Source organism: Peromyscus californicus, unplaced genomic scaffold (assembly GCF_007827085.1).
Source record: "Peromyscus californicus insignis strain IS unplaced genomic scaffold, ASM782708v3 Scaffold_16__1_contigs__length_79575227, whole genome shotgun sequence".
Taxonomy (NCBI): Eukaryota; Metazoa; Chordata; class Mammalia; order Rodentia; family Cricetidae; genus Peromyscus; species Peromyscus californicus.
In genome coordinates this window covers 70,357,789-70,375,571 of record NW_026294458.1, presented here as the reverse complement: position 1 = coordinate 70,375,571, position 17,783 = coordinate 70,357,789, and the positions used below count along the sequence as shown (strand labels likewise).

Here is a 17,783-nt window from a genome sequence, read left to right as displayed (position 1 = left end):
ACAGCCATGTCACACCAGCTGATGCATATTCATCAGACCTCCTCCCAGGGAGGGGTGGAGGGTATATAAATAAGACTTGCCTCTTCCTGAATAAACCCAGCTTGTTGTTTTGACATTCTCCAGGAGTTGTGCCATTGACTCTGTGCCTACTTGCCACCCACCCCCAAAGGGAACAACAGCAAGGACCCTGCTACAAGCTAGATCTATTTGATTTGAATTATTCAATGGAAAATTAAAGCCACATCTTTTTATATTTGCAAATATTCAATTGAAATAGGCTTGCTATTAGGTAGTTTGTTATAAAATTTGATGATTTCCAGTTGAACCTAATTTCTACCAAAGAACACAATTTTATTACTCTCTTTTGGCTCAATGATACGCATATACTCATATGTCACATTTACCTTTATCTATTCATCTGTTGACAAACACAAAAGCTGATTCCATAACTTGGATTGTGAATAGTGCTACAACAAAGATGAATGTACATATATCGCTGTCATATGTGGATTTAGAGTTTTTCAAGTACATACCAAAATGTGGTGTAGGGGGCTGGCATGATGGCTCAGTAGTTATAGCTCTGGCTGCTGTTTCAGATGATACAGATTCAATTTCCATTATCCACACTGTGATTTACAGCTATCTGTAATTGTAATTCCCAGGAGATTAAATGACCTCTTCTGGCCTCTGTGGGTTCCAAGTGTGCATGTGGTGTACATACATATGTGCAGCAAAGCATTTGCACACAAATTAAAATGATGAGACTTTTTAATGTAGTAGAGTTTTGATATAGGTAGTTCATCTTCCTTTTTATGTCAATTAGGAACACATTTTAGGTAGGAAATATAATTTTCCATATTGGTCCAGTAGAACATGTTTCTTAATGTGGTATCTGTGTTCAGATAATTCAGGAGTATTGGACAGAGGAATCAGCATCTAGTGACTCTTTGGTCATCTTGTTCACCTCCTACTATCTTATAGTTTTTGTGAACATTAATTTGTCTCTGTATTTCTAGTTACAGAAAAATAACATGATGACTTGAATGAAACACAACTCTTAGAATGATTAAAGTTCTTACATCTTTTCAATCATTCAGACAAAATCCTGTCTCTGATTATGTGATCTACCTGGCTTGATGATCTCTCCCTCCAGTACTTTATAAAGATGAAAGGTTGACAATCAAAGATTTGTTATTGGTAAACAGAGAATATCAAGGGATTTTCACCACCTACAAAGTCTTAGGTTTTTCAAATGAGAAATTTTGTATTCAAGACTAAAAGAAGAATGAGAGTGTATTTTTTTTTAAAAAATTCTTGTTATATCATACTTGAGAGAGGACTGAACAACATCGGCCTCTGGGCAGCTTCTTTATTTTTTAATTGTTGATTTGTCCAAAGGATGACTTATGTCTCTTACAGGTCAAAGGGGCCTGAAGATCCTGAAACCATCTAAAGGAAATTTCATGTCTCCTGTGAAATGTACTGACTTGCTCTGAGCTAAGTGCCTGTGGTGTTCTGTGGGTTTCTGAACAAGTATAACAAGAAGCCAAAATGATGGCTCTATTTTAAAGACCTGGTAATTTTGGAAGGAAATTGCTGAAGAGTATTAGAATAGTGGTAGGGACAGATTGCCAACCAAATAATTATCATGCACTATGCTTCCATAGAAACATATAACAAATGTGTTTAACTCTAATTACTGTATTTATTTTAAGTTATTGTTTATTCTGAAAACTAGTTTTTTTTCTATAGTTATATTTGTTGCTACAAAACAGAAAACTAATTTGCACTAGCTACATTTATCCATGGGAAGTATATCTTTACTTATGACAACCACATTCTTTTTCTACCATAATATTTTTCTTCTTTGAGGTTTTTATACACACATATGATATATTTTGAGCACATCCATCCCCGCTAAATCTTTACAGATGCACTTCTACCTCTCCAGCCCCTCCAAATGTCATGTGATTTATTCTTCTGTAACCTACCAAGCCAGATTTGTGCGGCTTCTGTCTTCATACATACAGTCATGCACTGGAGGCTAGTCAGACTGCTAGGGACTGCACTCTAAAGAAAGCTAAATATCCCTTTTCAGTACGAAGTCATAACTTGCCTCACTCCTTATTGAGGTGGTATTGACAGCAGACAGCTGCTGAGAAAGGGAGAATCATTCTTCTTTTAGGGTGTGGTTACTAGTCAGTTCCCCTTACTCCAGGGAAAAGCTGCGTACACATGTACATATAAACAGCACTAATTGGGCATAATGGGTTATTACAAAATAAAAGAGAAGAAGACATGAATTGGGGAGGGTAACATATTTGGGAGACATAGAAGAGTGGGGATTTGGGTGAATGGGAGGAGGAAATGGGAGAATGGTTGTGATCATATTTTGTCCTATCTGTCTATAAAATTCTTACAGGGTAAACATCTTAATGAAAAGAATGGGATTTGTTGCTATCATTTAGATAATATTTGTTTGTTTTGAGACAGGATTTCACTTAGACCATGTTCTTCTTTAACTTGTTATACCGTGGAGAACGACCTTTAAGCCATCATCCCCCTTTCATAGTCTCAGGCCAGAGGCACGCACTACCAAGCCTGGCTCATTTAGACAATCTTCACACAATGTTTTTGCAAACCTCACCTAGATAAGGACTATGCCCCACATGCCCATGTGTTGTAAGCTTGGGCCTCGATAAGTCAATGATGGAATAGAGCCATGAAATGAATGGACAGGGGCAGTCCTTAGAACAATGGAGCCACTGCTATTTGGGATGAATTAATGTAGTTCTCACTAGATTTGAATGTCTCACCAGACGGTTATATAAGAGAGAGAAAGCCTGACTCCTTATCTCTTTGGCTTCCCATTTTGCTACCCCATGATACAGTCTTCCATGAGTTAATGTAGGCAGGGTGGCCCTCACCGGATCTGGTGCCATGATGTTTGAATCATCAGCTTCCACACTATAAGCTGAGTGACATACAGCAGTGAAAAAATAACTCAATACACTTACTAAGACTAATCTTTTTGAGAGAACACAATTTTTCGAGTGGTTATACTTAATATAATCCCTATATTTTCCTTCTGGATGCACTTCCTTTCTTCCTCAGTGCTAATCAAGCAGGCCTCTGCACACTCTAGTGAACCTGACACTTTTCCTATACTGTATGCTCAAGGTTGTAAGCATATACTTGAATGTATCCAGTCACATTTTCTTACTATAAATCTCTAAAATGTTAGTCTTAAAAATATCACTTGGTGACTCTGAGTTGCTTATCAATGTGTTCCTATCATTTCTTATATTAAATAATTTCTCATTATATTCTTGCTTGATGAATGATTGAAATAATGAGTGCATGCAGAGAAACTCAGTGGTTGAACAGCCAAGTATCCAGTATCAGAGGATTCGTCATCTAGTCCTGGCATTAGCAATAATTATCCATGTCACTTGAAATAAGCCTCTATAGTTCTTGATATTTTAACAAGGGGCTTCATGCTAAATCAGTGATTTCCAATCCTCATTGCCCATTACAATCCCTCAGAAAGCTTTTAATTTTAGGCTGTATCCCAATTGAATTAGGTTCTTTCTGTGTGGGCATCTGGCATGGTAGATACATATTTTAGCTATTCCAGGTGTTTCTGTTGAACACTCAGTTTTGATAGAAAGAATTTCTTCTGTTTCCAAATTGATTATGTTGCTTGTTTTTCCAGAAAGGAGAGCGCTCGACTTTATCTGAGCAGGTGGAATGTTCTTTGCTCAGAGAATCTCTGGGTATGTTTGTGGCTACAGAGCATAAAATGGATCTCAAATACAGGAGAAGACTCTGGGTCCTGATTGATATGCTAGCCTCTCCTTTTATAGTATGTTCAGATAAAAATACCACACTAAATGAAAACAAATGGAATGGATCTAATAAAGACAAGAAACTGGGTCTGTGACTGAAGACAAATGACTATCCTTAAAACAAAACAAAACAAAACAGCAACAACAACAAACCCAAAACAAAACAAAAAACTAGAAGTGCATATTTAATCCTTCATACATTCAAGAGTGGATTTCAAGCATTTTTATGTATAAAAATAATTAAATTCCAAGAAGACTTTAGAATAGAGACTACATGAACAGATGACTGACACATGAAAAATAAAATATCTAGATAAAGACGGAACTATATTTGAGCCAGTCAATGTGCAGATACTGTCTGCTCACCATTACTCTAGAGCAGTGGGTATGGGGGCCCACAGAGGTTATCTAGTGAGACCTTACTCCGAGTCAGAGAATCTGGGCTTGCTTCACCCAGCAGGGCTGCATAGTGGGATGATTTGGTCAGGGGTGAGATTACCAGGTGTTTGGAAGGGTCTATACTTGTTGGTACTTTGTGCAAGGGGCAGATCTTTTGCCTTTCCCCTTGGCATATTATGAAAAGCCCTTTTGAATGACTGGGCAACTGGGTATTGACCCAGGGCCCTCCTGAAGCTATCCTGTGTCTCTGTCTTTCTTATCATCTCTTTCTATCTTTCTACCTAATATTTCCTCATTCCTCTTTCCTCCACCCTTCAAAAGGTGGAGCAGGTCAGAGCTGGACTCTGTCAGACTCCCACAAGTGGGATTTCATAAAGTAATTCAGCTTGGACAAAGTGAAGTGACAGTCCCTGTGGAAAACAGCTTTTGGGTGTGTGACCTCTGAAAAAGTTGGCAATAACCCTCAGATAATATAATTTTTGTTTTCAATCTGAAATTTATGGACTTGATATCAAAGGTTTTAACTACTAAGAAATTTCAGTTATGTAAAATATGGTCAAACAAATAACCTCAAAATGACTTAAAGCCACACAAGGCTTTTATGCCCTCCTACGATGTGGTCAGAAATTTGGATATGGATTCGCTGGGTTCTTTGCCTGAGAATTTCTTAAAAGCCTTCAGAAAGGGATTAACTGGGAACAGTTCCATAGCCATCTGGACTTGGTGAAGACTCCCCTCAAAACCTTTTTACATGGCTATAGAAGGAATTCAACTCTTTGCTGCATGTTGGGACTGATGACTTAGCTACCCTGTAAAAGCCATTGCTTGCCACTTGGGCCTTCCACCCAAGTGTGTATAAAAGAAGTCTAAGAGAGTGTCAGCAAGACAAAAGGCATCGTCTTACAACTTGATTGTGCAAGTGGCATTTTTGTCACATTTACTGTAACCAATCCATTAGAAACAAGTCGTAATTTTTGTTTAGCACATAAGCAAAAGACCGGAAACAAGGGTGTGGGATGCAGAAGATGAAGGTCATTTAGCATCCATTTCAGAAGACTGCATGTCATTCATGAAATATGTATGGAGAACATGTATCTGGTTGTGGCTACTAATTTCCTTCTACTTGGGTCCTGCATGTCCATGGAATCCTTAGCTGCCTGGTTGTTGCCATGGCCCTAGCTCTGGCTATTAGGGCACCTAAATTTCTTGAGAAGACAGATTATCGTTTTCCTGCTTTATAAATTATGTGGTCTCCTCTACATTCAGCTCATGATACACTCTAATAAAACTTCCACAACGTAGGTGATGCTCCAATATTTCTTCTCAGCTTTCTCTCTGCTTGGCATCACTTTACCAGGAGCAAGGAGTTTAGTCTACGGTCAGAACCTTTCACCCAGTCATACTTTGACATCAGAGTACTTGAAGGCACTGTTCTCAAAGAAGGCATTCATAAATAATGACATTGGTTTTTATAACCCCTGGTAGTGTTGCTTATATAATTTCTCTTCTATTATCTCCATGAGGAAGCAAATGCAAATGAGCTCCCTAATAAACTTACTTAGCTAAGCGAGCCTGCTATTTTTCTTCATTAACACACATCACCAACTTTATAGTCTTTTATACTTTATTGGACCTTGTGGTGCCCAGAGGGATCTGGCCTTTTATGCCACATGAAAGAACCACACTGGATGATGAACCTTTATAGCTTCACATCACGCACGTCTTATTTATATAAACACGCACCACTGCATTAGGATAGCCCTGAGGAAGTTTCGCACTTTCCTTTCAACTCACAAGTCGCAGCGGAATCCTAACTCAGGTTGCTCTCAGATACAGCACAGGCTACTGGTACGATTGGTCATCTTCAACTTCACAAAGAGACGTTGTCCACGTCAGAAAATAATTATTAGGTCCATATTGTACAACAGGCCCATCAGCATGCAGTATGTTGATAAGAATGATCAGATTTGAATAATTTCATGATACCCATTCATGCAGTTAGCGATTTAAGGAAGGAGCTGACAGGTGTGAGCTATAAAGTAGCATTCAAGGCAACATGCTGAAGTTATTTTATAAAAACTTTTAAAAAGCCTATGAGGTAGATATAACAGTTTAGTTTATAACCAAAAAAAATAAGGGCATAAATCACAAAGTTAAGCTTTCAGTCCAAGATAATATGATTTTATAGTAGCTGTCATGTTGTTTAGGTTCTGACTGGATTCCCATTGTGGGATATTTGTACCATCTGTGAAGATGTATTGCTGTGGTTTGTTTAATGAAGACCTGAATGACCAATAGCTAGGCAGGACTTCTGGGCAGAGAGACTTAGGGGGATGAATGTAGAAATGAAAGACATCAGCAAGACACTGAGGAAGCCAGATGTACAATGGGGGAGGTAAAGAGCCATGTGGCAGAGTGTAGATTGATAGAAATGGGTTAATTTAAGTTATAAGAGCTAGTGAGATAAGCCTAAGCTAAGGTCAAGCTTTCCTAATTAATAACAAGTCTCCGGGTCATTATCTTCGGGTTAGCAGTTCAGAGAAAGTCTGACAAGAAAGACCAACTCCAGATTTCACTTATTTATTCCAATTTTTTTTGTGGATTCTGTGTTTCAGTTTCAGTTAACTGCATAGAAATATGATCAAAATAATTTCTTGATTTGTATTCTAAATGACTACATTTTTTTATATTTCCATGGGCATTTGTTCAACCTGAAAATTTATACTATTTCAATGCCATGAGGTCTAATATCTGCTGTCTACAGCACATTGATAATCAAATTATTCTGGTATACAACTTTACACGCTTTCCTAGTCATGTTCATGAAAACTAGTATTAGACAGGACATTCAATACTCTTTATGAGAATTTCAGGAAGGAAGTTTCTGTTTCTCAATGAATAACTAGAAATTATACTGTGTACATGGTCGTGTCTCATATTTTTATTTCCTAGTTACTAGTGTTACTATAAAAAATTCACAACACTGCTCAGATTGGTGGCATACTACATGCTCTGGTCTTTCTGTAGAACAGTAGGAGGTGTGATGTGCAGGATGATAACATGGAGAAGCTCCCTACGACTCTAGTTTATGGAGAGCTTGACTGCTCTGGCCTATTTGAGGGCTGTATTAAGCAAGTAGGACATAAGAAATGTTCTAGTACTTTAAACCAGCTCCATTTGAAGTCTTACCTTTCCAGAGGTGACCCATAACACATGGATTACCTAAGCCTGTGGTATATAGACCCAGGTGGATGACTCCAGTGACCTTTTTCAATGTCAGAGCAACTTGTAGGATGGGGCCATGTTGTGCACTCAGAGCTGTGTGTGATTTCTCCCCCAATTATCCAATCTTACTTTTTTCTACCTCCACTCAGAATGTTGATTACAAAGTATTAACATAATAAACACCCATGGGACCAAACAGCATACCTGCTTAGATTTCCAGAAAACACAATGCATGGACCCAGTTTTAAGTCTTTACCATTCCTTTCGGTCTTGTGTCAAATTTATTATGGCTACAATAACATGGGCCATTCTCAGAGTTTGTCCTTTCAAATTTCACAGAAAGTGAGAGAGCTTGCCAACAGGTATTTAATTCAGCATCTACATTCTAGGACTATGAACTATACATCTATTTAGCTATACATCTTTTAGCTTTCCTGTTCCCTTGAACGAATTTTTATCTCCCTCTCTCTTTAAAAAATTATTTTATATATGAGTGTTTTTTCATGCGTGTATGTTTATGTACCACATGAGTATCCATTGCCCAGGGAAGTCAGAAGAGTGCATGAATTGCTTGGTCCTGAACTTATGGATGGTTATAAACCACAATGTAGGTACTGGGAACTGAATGTAGGTTCTCTGAAAGAACAGGTGCTCTTAACTGCTGAGTCATCTCTCCAGCTCCTACGAATTTACACATTCTTCCTACCCTGTAGTACAAATTGTTAGAAGGTCTTATTAATAAAAACAAACCCAGAGCTAGGTATTGGGATGGATGCTGAAAGATGAGAGAAACACAATGGGCTACAGCTAACATCACCTCACCACCTTCTCAGCCAATCCTGTTTCATCAAACTGGAAGCCTCTGAGTCCTCATCCGTAATGAATCTCAGCTGAACTGCTACTAAAAGCCTAAAAGCTTAACAAGGCTCTAGTTCCTGCTTCTCATGCCTTGTATACCTTTCTGCTTCCTGCCATCACTCCCTGGGATTAAAGGCATGTGTCACCATGCCTGGCTGTTTCCAGTGTGGTCTTGAACTCATAGAGATCCAAACAGATCTCTGCCTTCGGAATGCTAAGATTAAAGGTGTGTGTGCCACCATTTTCTGGCCTCTATATCTAGTGGCGGTTCTGTTCCCTGACCCCAGATAAATTTATTCAGTTACACAATATATTGGGTGCACAATATCACCACACTACCATGGGTTTAAAATTCTGCTGCAAGTTAGAAATCACATTCCCGAAGAATTCTGTAGTCTTTCTCATTATGTTTTAAGAGGTTTAAACCTCAGCTTCAAACACTGAAAAGAAAATGTATTGTCTGCTTTTTTTCTGTGTATTTTATCTTTCTTTTTGACCTAGCTTTCTTCAAAGAGTAGAACACATGACTTTCCAATTTGTTTATTCTTAAATTTAACAGTCCAAAGAAACCAGTATTGTGTTTGGAAGCTTCTACTGGATGCTTTCTCCCATTCTTCTCCCCTTTTTCATCTATTTTTAATTAATTAATTAATTTTTTAAAATTAAATAATTTATTTGTTTAATTTACACCCAAGCCACAGTTTCCCCTCCTTCTCCTCCAAATCTCTCCCTCCACTACTACCCCACTTTCCTACACCCCAATCCACTTTTCCTCCATTTCTGTTTAGGAAAGGGTAAGTTTCCCATGAAAATCAACAAAACATGGCATATCAAGTTGCAGTAAGACTAAGCACCTCCTCATGTATTAAGGCTGGGCAAGGAGACCCAGTATGAGGAGTAGGGTCTGAAAAGCCAGTGAAAGAGTCAAAGACAGTCCCTGCTCCCACTGTTAGGAGTCTCACAAGAGGACCAAGCCACACAACTATAATATATATGGAGAGTGCCTAGGTCAGTCCCAAGAAGGCTCCCTGGTTGTTGGTTCATTCTCTGTGAACCTCTATGAGCCCAGGTGGGTTGATTCTGTGAGTTTTTCTTGTGGTGTCTTTGACCCCTCTGGCTCCTTCAATCCTGTCTCCCCCTCTTTCTCCCCAAAATCTGCCTCTTGTTAGGCTGTGGGTTTCTGCATCTGTTTCCATCAGTTGCTAGATAAAGCTTCTCTGATGATAATTAGACTAGGCACCAATCTATGAGTATAGCAGAATACAGTTAGGCATCAGTACATTGACATTTTTTTCCCTTCCAGTCATGTTTTGTTCTATTCTAGGTCTCTGGGTCCTGGTGCTCTAGGCAGTATCAGGGATGGGCTTATTCTCCTGGCCTGGGTTTTAGCAATAGCAGATACATAGCTGAACTGGGCATCTCCTGTGACCAGGCAAGGGGTGAACTTACTAGTGTTGTTTAACTAAATTGCCATGGTGCCAAGGTGTCTTCTTCTTCTTCTTTTTTTTTTTTTTTTTGGTTTTTCGAGACAGGGTTTCTCTGTGTAGCTTTGCGCCTTTCCTGGAGCTCACTTGGTAGCCCAGGCTGGCCTCGAACTCACAGAGATCCACCTGGCTCTGCCTCCCGAGTGCTGGGATTAAAGGCGTGTGCCACCACCGCCCGGCGCCAAGGTGTCTTCTAAATATCTATGTCTATACCTGTAAACAAGTGCTACTCACAGCCTTAATCAGAGAAAGTGGGGGAACAATTCTTCCCTGGAGAACCCAGAGATGACATGGCCAGCCAACACCTTGACTTTGGAGAACTTACTTCCAAAACAAAGGGAATAGATTTTAAAATCATCCAGGTTATAGTGCTTCTGCTATGGCTGTCTTATGCGATTAGTACAGGACTATGTTTTTTTTTTTTTTTTCCTGTTATTGTCTCTGGCTATTTTGTTTTTATTTGAGTCAGAGTATCATATAGCCAGGCTGACCATCAGTTTACTAGGTATCCAAAGAATGGCTTTGAACTTGGATCCTCCTCTTTCTGCCACCCAAGTATTAGGATTACAGCTGTACAAAACCATGCCTCATTCATAGGATGCGAGGACTTGAACCTGGGACTTTGTGAATGCCAAGCAGGCACTCTGGCAACTCAGCTGCAGTTCCATTCCTGCCTCTGGCATTTAAGTTCTGTGCATAGATTGTATTTAGAAGTCAGAGTGAAAGGAAAATGCATTTAATCATGAAAAGGTGAAAGCAAATAAAATTCAAGATCTTATTACTTATTTCATAAAAAGCCAGAATATATTAAGTGGCTCATTTTTTCCTCATAAGCATATGTCCATTCCTGAGGGATATATCAGCTATAGTACAGGGAAATTTACTTTTGGATTCTAAATGATGTACCTATAATATTATAAATTTGAACAGAGTAAGTAAAAATAAGGACACCGTTTGTGAGGATTAATTAAGCATTTTTATTAAAAATGAAAGTGTAAGCCTTCTAAAATTTGAAGTACCAGAAAAGTAGTTGATATCAGAGCTAAAAATAAATTTGACAAGAGGGGCTGGAATTAAAATGCTGGAATTTGCATTTCAAATTTTCAGTTGTCTGAGAGACCAGGGAATCCGAGGAGTGGTAGACAGAGGCTGCCTCCTTCCTCCATGGTGGCCAGCACAGAAAGGCTACTGAGCAATGGAGATACGATCACTGGTTAGAAACAGTGGATGGAAAAAGTAGGTTCCCTTATCTGTTGAAAGTGAGTTGATGAATCTTTAGGTAGCTGCTTTAGCTTTGGCTTTTTAATAGAAGCCTCAGGGCAGTTCAATCACAGTGAAATGAGTATCAGAAGAACTATCAACCCTATGGTAGCTGTTTATTAACTTGGTTCAGTCCTTAATAATCTCTACCATAAGGATTGCCTGGATGTCCTCAGCTTTATCAGCTACTCTCATGACCTCCAGTGCAGCATCAATAATTGCTACCATGTAGAGTCTTTAGGTATGAATATAGGCTACAAAATGAATAGTAAATGTCCAAATTTACTGTTGCTACATGTAGAACCTATCTATACCACCATGACTGGGTGTGTAGAACTACAGGACTCAATTTTCCTTTCATGATTTATTTATTTGATATATATTAATACTCTGTCTTCATGTATGTCAGCATGACAGAGAGGGTTCTGGATCCCATTACAGATGGCTGTAAGCCACCATGCAGTTGCTGGGAATTGAACTCAGGACCTCTGGAAGAGCGGTCTTAACTGTTGATGGTCAAACGGTGCTCTTAACTGTTGAGCCATCTCCAGCCCTAGGCCTCCAATTTTTAATCTTAATATTTGTGTCAAGTTAATAGTAAATTCTTGTACATGTGAATAAAAGTTTTAAACAAATGTATACTTATTTATTTGGGTACCTGCACACGTGCCACAGTATGGATATGGAGATCATAGAACAAGTCATGGGAACGAGTTCTCTTACTCTATCGTGTGCTCCTAGGGATCAAAGTCAGGTCATCCAGCTCTGTGGCAATCATGTTTACCAACCGCACCATCTCATTGGCCCCAAGTGCAAGTACAGTTGGAATCTTTTTCTTAAAAATAGAATTTCATAGATAACTGAAAACCTTTGTTTATTCAGTGATTCTAAATGATAAATACATAACCTACATGTGAGTACATAGTTTCACATATAAATTAAACATATTCATTTGGGGGGATGAAGAATTCAGCTAACCACACAAATATGCCTTCAGTTTCCTTCATTTTCTAAGCATATGCAACCTCTTTACTGTGGTTGAGAGATGAACATTTTTCAAATACGGTTTTTCTCACACTGCTTCTTAATGCCTTCTCATGACATCAGGCTGAAGGCAGTCATCTGAAGATATACTATAATGTTTTTCACTGAAGAGATTTGGATTTCATTTTTGTTGAGATCCCATTCTCTAAAAATAATGATTCCAGCTCTACACAGCAAAATTCAAGTGTGTAGCATTATTAAAACTATACAGAAGCCTATGAAGAGAATACACAATCAAGCATTTGCAAGCAGGGACATTGGGAACAAATATTGTTCTGTGAATAAGCTTCAAACTGAACCTCAAGACAAAGCGATTTAGCCTAAGACCCATCAGATATACTCTGGATTGAGGGCACATCAAAGCCACATTCATCACAAGTTTACTAGGATCCTGGCAACCGAAATGCAGTGTTGCCAGCAACATTGGGCTTTGCAAAATGATAACTACCTATGAGCTTACAAGATGACAGGGTATGTCAGAGTTTATGTGGACTTTTCATCATTGCTTACATTGCACATAGATAAATGGATAATAAAACCATTCCTCTGGGTGGAAAATAGTCGAGTATGTGACAAGAAAATAAGATTTGTTGTTGTTGTGGGAATCTGATTTAAAAAAAAAATGATGGGGAAGCTTTTTGACAATGAATTCCACCTGGAAGTAGCCTCCCTTATCTTCCAGAAGCCTCGGTAGCCACAGAGTGGAGGAGGTGGGGAGACAAAGTTGCTGGAAAACAGAGTGCTCAACACTGCAAATTGCTGTCATTAATGTGTCAGACATGATGCAAGGCATTGGCCACCTCAGTGATAATTGACTGGAATAAATTGAAACGAGATAGCGTGGCATTTTGAAGAGGGAAGAAAGAGGAAGAACAAGAAACTAATGAAGAAATGACTGTACAAAGACTGAGGGCAGTGACATCCTACAATGAGACGTAATTTTATTCATTTCTCAAAATGAAGTTAATGATGGCTCTCTTTACAATTGTGCTACTAATGATGAATCAAAATACTGTTAAAATTACATCGTGTCTATATTTAAAATTGCTAACCAGAATAAAACAATAGGTTTTTGTGCTATAAACTTTTTGTATCATATTCTGATTTTGATTCAAGACCAAGACAGGGGCTGTAATCAGCTGGAGCCAGTAACTGTTCAAATCCTTGTGACTGTAGAAAAAACTTAAGTCCAGGAGTAACTGAAATGGCTTATTGAATAAGAACTATCAACATTTTTGGGTGTGTGATATGCAGACACTCTGAATATGTAGGGGTCTAGGCCTTCCAACAGAAGCTTGCAATGGCCAGATTCTGTGCTTGAAGCTGGGTTTTGACTTGGGACTTGAGCAGAATGGAGGACGTCTTTTTGTACTTTTGCAGAAAGACATAAAGACATGACTCATGTTTCTTCTGATATTTTTTTCTGCACCAGAAGCTAGCTCATCCTTTGAGAACTTTTATTCTGTTCCATTTTGCTCATCTGTGCAAAACATGCTATGACTTAGCAGACTGTTTGATTCTTGCTAGAGACTCCCCCCCCCAGGGGAGCTTGTTTGCTCATGTAGAATGCAGGAGGGCAGTGCCATGAGTATCTGCAATGGCTGTGACCCTGCTACTAGTATATCTGTTCAGATTTACAGACAAAGCTTCAGTAGCTGTATTCTTCTGGGCATTTTTTTTCATTTCATCTTTATTATCTAACATGTTAGCATGCAGTTGTTCATGGTACTCCTCATAGTCCCTGTACTTCTTTAAGTAAGTTGCAATGTCCCTTCCCTCAAGTATAACTTCAGTGGTTGTCATTTTTTCTTTGTTCTTTGTTTCTGTAACTAAACATTGGCTCATTTTGCTGACTACTTCCTCCCAGAGAGTGAACTTTGGTCCTGTCACCTTTCTCTGTTGATTCCTGTTCTGTATTTTATTTATTTCCATTAATTGATATTTTCTGTTATCATTATTATTGAGTTCATTATTCTTTTTATTCTTTTAGCTTTGAATTTAGCTTTTGTTTCTTTTTATAATTTTTGCAGTTAGAGTTTAAAGTATTTTTAAAATACATGCTTTTGCCTTTTGTCAATTTAAATTAAAATTATTTGTTATTTGATGAACACATTATTGTATGTATTAATGGTTTACTACATATTTCAATACATGTATATATTAGATAATGTTTAAACATTAGGTTAAAGCAGTATCTCCTCAGTCATTTCTTTATGGTGAAATATTCAAAACTCTTTCTTTTGGGTTTTGCACTAGACCATAATCTGCATTTCTTTACAGTTACCCTTATGCAATGCGACAAAGGTACTTTCACCTAAGGGTAACTTAGTGCTCATTAATCAGTTTCCCACCCACAGCCTCTGAAGACCACATCCCACTCTCAGATTCTCAGAGACCATCTTTTGTGTTTCAGCTACAGAGAGAATCATCTAGTCTGCCTGCGCCTGGCTTCCCAGTCCCTCTCTTTTGCCACCCCTCTTTCTGCCTGGTCCTTTCTCCCTGTCTTTCTTCCTCTTCTTCCTCCCTTCCCCTCTCTCCCAATCTTAGTTTTTCTACTCTCACTTTCTCCTTTACTTTTGTTGTATCTACGATAAATTCCTTTACGTTATCATTGCTTCAAATATCTGCTGTTTTTCTCCTCGGAACAAAATGCCTTTTTAGTCATTGTCTTGGTATTTCTATTCATATGTATCTATCAGGAGGCTAGTAATACCTTTGGGAAGACCTTTCTCACTTCACAGTCTAATTTGGACAGGTATTTTTATTTGTTTACTTCTCCCTAGTATTCTGGTTACTTACTTTACTCTAAAGATGTAACATTCATAAATAGCTTAGTGAATTTTAATTTGTATGAAACATTCATGATTTACTTAATTGTCAAAGATCAGTAGGCAATTAATACAGGTAAGTTCTTGGTCTCTGTTCTATACTATTGATCTGGTCTGTGTGTCTATTCTTTCATTCGTGCCAAATTATCTTGACTACTATACCTTAGTTTTGAAGTTCATACATCTACAACATAAATTTGTCATTATTGTTTTAGCTAGTCTAAATCTGCTGTGTCACCATGTAAACATCACAATCAGTTTGTTGCCTTAAAGAAAATAATTTGCTGGAATTTTGTTGACTCTCTACTTGTGCAGATTTTTTCTTTCATCTGAGTTTTATTGTTTCTGTCTCTTAGACTCCATGCATGTTTTGTTGTATTTCTGCCTACTTGCTTCAGTTCTGAGGGCTGCAAATGTAAGTTGTATTGCATTTTCCTTTTCAAGTTTTCCATGTTCCCGGTTGGTGCATAGGATGGTTATTGACTTTTGTATATTGACATGTATATTACAATCTTTCCATAGAAGCTTATTGGTATGAGGAGTTTGTTTTCTCTTTTGTATTTTCTATCTAAAGTTCACATCTCTATAAGCAGACATTTATTTTTTTTCTTCCTGATCATATGTGTTTTATTTTCATTTCTTGTTTCATTACTCTAGCTATAAATCCAATTATGGTATTAAAAAATATGTAATTAAAAGAAATGCTATGGTTTGTACATGTTTTGAATGTCCCTAAGTTTGCTTGTATTGAAATTTGATCCTTATTGGTATGCATAGTTCTGTGAAAAATCATCCTGACTATTATGTTTGGGTTTGGGTCCTTTGGAATGTGATAAGGATTAGATAAGATTAATAAGATAGAGTTCTCACTGATTAATGGTGATGGTCACAAGGAGAGATATATGAAAGGGACAGAGATAGACAGAATGTGAGTGAGAGCAGTAGAGACACAGAGAGGCAGAGGGAGAAAGAATATACTTATATACATGTGTTCCTAGATGATTTCTTTTGAGATACTATCTTATGTAACTTTGTGATTCTGTCATCAAGAAGGCAATCACTTGATGTGGCATCTTGACCTGAGATCTCCAGAAGTATGAGCCAAAATTAACACTGACAAGCCACTCTCCTTGACCTGAAACTCATTATGTATATCAAGCTCTCCTGACACCCACAGAGATCCAGCTGTCTCTGCCTCACAAGTTCTGGGATTAAAAGCATGTGCCACCATGTCTGGCTAGGGTCTCAATACTGCATGTAATATTAAAAGGATCTTTGTAGACACCATTCCTCAGTTTGAGGAATTGTCCTTCTTATTTTACTAAAATAAGGATGCAAGTCAGTTTTACATATTACATTCACTTAGTATACATTTTTAGTCTGTTGATTTCTTGACAAAAGCAGGTTAGTTTGTGTTACAGCTAAATATTGCGTTTATTTTCTCTCATGTTCATTTCATCCTTGAACTTTCATATTTTCTACTAACTGTGGATTAGAATGTAAGTCTTGGTGTGATCCAAGCTTAATGCTTTCGTAAAAACACTTCATAGGTCTACAGTACTCTCCTACAGGTCTACTTCTACATAACTTGTTCATTGGTTTCCACCCTCTTACAATCTAAATATTTGTCTTTTTTCCCACTGCTCCTGACTCTCTCACCATTTCTATAAAGCACGTACCTCTCCCTGGCTTGCACTGAGTTTTTTCCACCACTCCCAACTACTGTGATCTTTATGGCTTATAATATTTCAGACATACATTCATCTCATTTAATATGTTATTTTAAAGTCAATTTAAATCTTTTTGTTGAACTTACTAATAAAATGAGTTGTACATAGCAGATTTCACATTTCATATTTTCTCTTCATGGTAGTATGGACATCATATACTTTCATTATAGGTTTTCTTTATATATGCTGTTAAGGTTGACTTATAAGAACATATCTCTGTCTCTTTCATTTAAAAATCATTAAATAAAAGGGCATTTGTTTATTTTATTTATATTTCATGGAAGAACCAAACATTCTGGGAATAAATTCGATACACTAATGCAAGTAACTGTCCACACACTAAGACCCGGTTCATACACCATGTTAAATGAATATATGTCAGAATAAAATTAATACTAAATTCGTTCATTCTTTGAAAACATTCTGTTTTCTTATAACAAGTTAAAAACTTTTATAATGAGTAAGCTTATCTGGATTATTTAAGTAGACAAAAAGCGTATTTTCTTGTTGTGGAACATTACTTTAACTATGCAGAAGTGTGTTACATTTGTTTATGTTGCATTTATTTCATTATGTAAAGGTGTGCTGCTTTTGTTCATGCTGCACTTGTTTAACTAGGTGAAGATGTGCTGCTGTTTCACCTTGTCTGTCTAAGGCACCTGACTGGTCTCATAAAAAGCTGAACGGTCATTAGCTAGGCAGTGGAGGGATAGGTGGGGTTGGCAGGCACAGAGAATAAGTAGGAGGAGAAATTAAGGCTTAGGGAATTAAAGAGAATGAGGGAGAAAGAGAGAGATGCCAGGGGCCAGAAGCCAGGCAGCCACCAGTCAGCCAGACACAGGGGGAGATGGTGGGGGTGAGGAGGAGGTGAACAGGAAAGGAAGATACACAGAATGAAGGAAATGCAGAAAGCTCTGAGGCAAAAATATAGATAAAGAAACAGATTAAAACAAGAGCTAAGATAAGGGTAAGCATTCGTGACTAATAACAAGACTCCCTGTCATGATTTGGGAGATGGTTGGTCACCCAAAAGAAAGCCTGATATATTTTGAGTTTCTCCAAACAGTTTTATAGTAAAGTTATTCTACAAAGAACTATATGTAAAAA

The 17,783-nt window shown here is 37.8% G+C and overlaps 1 pseudogene; it reads right to left on the bottom strand.

The window, feature by feature from the left end:
• LOC128111452 (40S ribosomal protein S17-like) overlaps positions 1–15,398 on the bottom strand; it is a 45,358-nt pseudogene extending 29,960 nt beyond the window's left edge.
• Between the last annotated feature and the right edge of the window lie 2,385 nt (positions 15,399–17,783).